General features: G+C 48.6%; 1 long non-coding RNA gene across 1 annotated transcript; it reads right to left on the bottom strand.

The window, feature by feature from the left end:
* Positions 1–2,036: 2,036 nt before the first annotated feature.
* On the bottom strand, positions 2,037–4,374 carry LOC139059597 (uncharacterized). Its single transcript, XR_011514225.1, has 3 exons — positions 4,233–4,374; positions 3,722–3,928; positions 2,037–2,960 (listed from the first exon to the last, which is right to left on the bottom strand). It is a non-coding gene; the product is annotated as an uncharacterized lncRNA (long non-coding RNA).
* Between the last annotated feature and the right edge of the window lie 226 nt (positions 4,375–4,600).

The raw sequence follows: 4,600 nt of genomic DNA, 5'->3' as shown, positions 1-4,600 counted from the left end.
ACTTGTGGAATCTGCCAATATGAAGCCACTTAGGTGCTTGCTGTAGTTTGTGCCGAAGTGTGCAAGGGGTAGACCAACCAAACAAGGATACCAAAATACTTCGAATATATGGCAGTGTACACAGCGGGCATCTACAGCTCACATGACTGGTTCCCGAGCGCAGAGGATGACGAAAAAAACTTCATGTCCAAGTGGACGCATCAGTTCAGGCGAATGTCTCACCATTCTCGCTATACCAGATTGAAATCGATGGTATGTCTATGTCAAACACCCTGCTCAACAGATATAGAAGTGTCACACAGCACTTGGGTACTGTTACGTAGGTGCTTCAAGCGGACTTCATGCACAATGCCAGTTTTTCCGTAATGTAGAAAGGGAAACCGGAGCTGCTAAGGTTGGCTGCATGCAAAACATTTGGACTGGTGCAGTGTGTTCACAATTTCCGACCTTGCAAGAACCCCAAGCAACGGATCACTGACGAATTCTCGAAGCTGTTCACTGGGCACTTCGAGTACGCATGCTCGATCAATTTAAGAGAAGGCACTGAACCAATGGCTGTGCGCCCGAGGAGAGAGCCTCAACCATTCATGAAACCCATGTGTGCCGAGTTGCAGCGAATGGAGGCGGAAGGTGTCATAGCCAAAACCAAAGCCCCATTGCACTCGGTGAATCCACTGGTCATACGGATGAATCCTGCTACAACGACATTGGCGGGGAGCACGAAAAAGTTTGTCGTGGAAATTCATTGTCGTGACATTACAAAATACATAGGTGACACATGACTCGCTGACGCAAAAAGCAAGCTTTAGTTTAAAAAACCAGTCGGCTTAGGTTGTTTGCACTTGCCAGGCAATGGCATAACGAGACTCTTACATGCCGCCAGCAGAGCCATTGCCTCATTGTCCTGGGACCCGATGCAATGCCTGATTGTATCGAACGCATCCATGACCTGCGATGTAGTCAGTGGTCTGAGCCGACGTCGCGTGGCTGTTTCATCTTCGTCCGACAAAACAGTCTTCCCAGATGCTTTCAGCATCTCTTTGTCTGTCAGTTCTTCACGCACCACCTTGCATGAGTCAGCTTTGATGTACATCGGCGGGCACATCTCCACTTTCCTAGAGGGTTGCACACATGGCTGCAACTTATCAGATGGTGACCCGTCTGCATCACTGCCTTCGTTATCAGAGTCTGAAGATTGGGCTGCTTGCGCAGTGAACCCAGCATGGCGGAAGCAGTTGCAGATTAGGCACTTGGGACGTAGATGCTTGTTAGGAATAACTTTGCGCTGAGGAGCCTTTGTCATCCCATGAATTATTAGCACGACTATGGATGGTTCAGATAGGTTCGGGTTGGCAAGTTGCAAGCAGTCATTTTCCAAGGTAGTAGTCAACGGCTGTTCCTTCTCGATACTCAAAAAAATAGCCTATAGCCTTGTCCCAACATTCAGGAGAAATCTGGTCAAATTCCTGAATGAAACAGTGTTTTTCATTTAACCCATGGCTTCAATGCAAGGCTGGGTATCCTCACATTAAACCAATTCTGACCGTTCCCCATAAGAAAACGACACACATTGTTGATGCGATCATACTCATAAGTCCAATTATTTTGAGTGCATGGATATTAAAAACTGAAGCGAGACCACGGGTCTCAATTGCATACCGTCAAAAAAAAAGCAAGAACAACCACTTCTCGTGTTGCATCTCTCCCCTGGAAGATGGGCTTGCTCATCAGTACTTCTCATGGGAAAGTGGCCGAGAGGATACGTATCGGACTTTGGAGAACCACCAGAATCTATAGTCACGAGGCACACCCAAAGCCCTTAGCTACATCATGAACTGCCAGTGCTGAACGAAGGAGCCACAGTGCAGTTTTTGGAGGATTGGCCATGGCCCAGGAATGTCCTGTTTTTGAGCAGGTGGTTACGCATTCTTATGTACTAGAAATGGAGAGTGGGAAGCGTGTCAGTCTCAACCGCCAACATATATTTAAGATAGCAGACATCCCGACTGCAGAACTTCAGTGGAGATGACGGTCAAGGAATAGGGCACGGTTGCTCATGTGGAGAATGAGTCATCGGCAGGCGATGAACCGAGCGTTGCGGGTGTCGAAACTGACTTTCTGAGTGCCATGGAAATTCCAGAAGATTCAAGCTCCACTGCGCATTGTGGCACGCATATCAGGAGACCTTGCAACAGGCTAACATATAATGAGAAATTTGAGGAGGAAGGCTGCAAACTGTGGCAAGGTTATCTGAACTGAACTTCTTGCTCTGCGGTTGTTTTGTTGTTGTTTGTGGGAACAGAATATTCACCAGCCATGTTCCACATTTAGGCCAGCAAGACTTCCCAGCGAGCACCATGTGACCCGAGACTACATATTGTCCTGCCAAATAAATAGCATTTTTTCGTCAATTTTATTGTGTCACGTCAGTCCTTCACAACCACATGACGACCTCATGAGCATACACACGGCCGTTGCATTGACTTCGGCTGTTCAGGCCACGTGGACAGGTCACGCGCGGGCACCCCCTGCATCCTGCCCTTTCTGTCCCACATCTACTTCGGAGGTAACACTGGACCACATCTCTCAGAGGCTATCCAGGCCTTCAGACGGCCCATGCGTGCCATCTAGGTAGACTAGGCCAACAACTCGGCCGCTCGCCGGAATTTTGCCAATAGACACATGGTCCTTTGTTCAAGCCACTCCTGCATCTTACCCAGGACAGAGGCCTTATTATTTTCATGTATTTCTCCTGCAGGGTATACAAGCACAATAAAATGTGTTCCCTCCCGCAATGCACTAAAACCTGTCTGGTCAAATGTGCCCCACTCTGTTCCAAGCACGCAAGCAAAGAAAACTACGTGGCTGTATAATGCAGTCGGGCAGCCACCTTTCCTTGGGCAGCATCAAAAACTTGACCACGCCAGGAAGGCCCACCACTTGTTCGAACTCCGGATAACCTGTATGGGCAAATCCAAGCACAAAAATAAATAAATAAATAATTGAACTAGTGCAGGCCTCTTGACTGCAATCACATCACTTTCCAACTGTGCACACACAATATTTGTTGCCATTTCGGTAGTGGATGTTTGCATGTGGTATCAATTTCTAAGTTGGCCTGAAAGAAAATTGTGTAGCTACATGTAAATATGAGGGAGAGGTTTGGCACATGCACAGGACCCTGTAGCGATGAAAAGAAAGATTTGATGGAAACTGAACTACTTTCGACATAAGTGTTCGTCAAGCAGGTTCTGATGGCAGAGTGTGTGTGTGTGTGTGTGTGTGTGTTTGTGTGTGTGTGTGTGTGTGTGTGTGTGTGCACATACATATATGTGCTACCGAAAGGAATCCTTACTCAAATAAGGTAATGTGATGTGAAAGAAACCACGTTTATGAATGCACGAATGATGGCATAAACAATATGCTATTAATTAAGTTTCTACCAATTATCTGATAAGCTCGGTCATACTTGAACATGCCTACAGAGGTGGATATCTGAAGCCGACGTATTCGGCCGAAGGGAACTGTCTCCGGATGGCAGATACGACGCATGCAGGAAGCACGACCCTGTTGCGTCTCCCCAGTCTCTTCCAAATCCACCGTGTAAAGAGGCGGTACGCTAAAAAGCGATACTTCCTAGGAAAGGGTATAAAGTGGTGCGGTCAACGTTGCAGTCGGAGTCCGCTGGCAAGTTCCACAGGTACTGTGACCGTAACTTTACCTGTGCACTTCTCCGTCGACCGCAACGCCATTCTCCTGCAGCTCCCAATACAATGCTCCTAGTACCGCGGGGCTAAGGGACACGCTCCTGAACTCTTCATGTTGCGTGATGCATGCCTCCGGACTTTCTTCGACCACTTGTGGCACGTCACGGCAACACACTTGCTCAAGGGCCGTTGGCATGTGCTCGCAAAGCTGGCAATCGCACCTGCATCATAACGAATCATCGGAGGCGGTCGTTATATATACCACACATTCATAGCGAAATAAACTAGAGAGCGTCCCAACGAAATCGGTTAATGCACGATCGAACGTGAATGCAGAAATAGCAAAAAAACGTTGTTTTGTGTTTCTTTTTGTCCGTCTCAGTCGGTCGCGCTGCGCCTTTTGAATAGCAAAAAGAGTACACATTACAACCTGAATGTTTTTGTTTTTCCTGTTACAAGCTAGACAGCTCCGAGACGACAGAAACGTATCGAATAGCGAAAGTCAATTTCTGTATTTACGCTTACCGGTGGTCGTTGTCGTCGTCGGGGCCGTCAGGGGAACTCGGCGAGTCTGGTGGTGGCGAATCGCTGCTACCGTCGTCAGCGTGGAGCAGCAGATTGCGAAAAGGTGTGTCGCTATATGGGTCGAAACCCATCTCCTCGCTCATCCGGCGCAACCGTTCCTCAAGGTCCGTGTCCATGACGCGAATGACTATCGAAAGAACGATTGCAACGCACGCGACTTCAGTAGCTGTCGCTGGTGATCGACGGCCAAGCGGCTTGCGGAGAGGTTTCGCGCGGGCGGGGGCGGGCTCCAACGCAGCCGGAAGTTGACGATGTGATGTCGCATCGTGACGCAGCACCAGTGAAGGCGGAGCTTAGCCCCGATGGCT

This window comes from Dermacentor albipictus, chromosome 4, assembly GCF_038994185.2.
Source record: "Dermacentor albipictus isolate Rhodes 1998 colony chromosome 4, USDA_Dalb.pri_finalv2, whole genome shotgun sequence".
Taxonomy (NCBI): domain Eukaryota; kingdom Metazoa; phylum Arthropoda; class Arachnida; order Ixodida; family Ixodidae; genus Dermacentor; species Dermacentor albipictus.
This window is presented reverse-complemented; position numbering and strand designations above follow the sequence as displayed.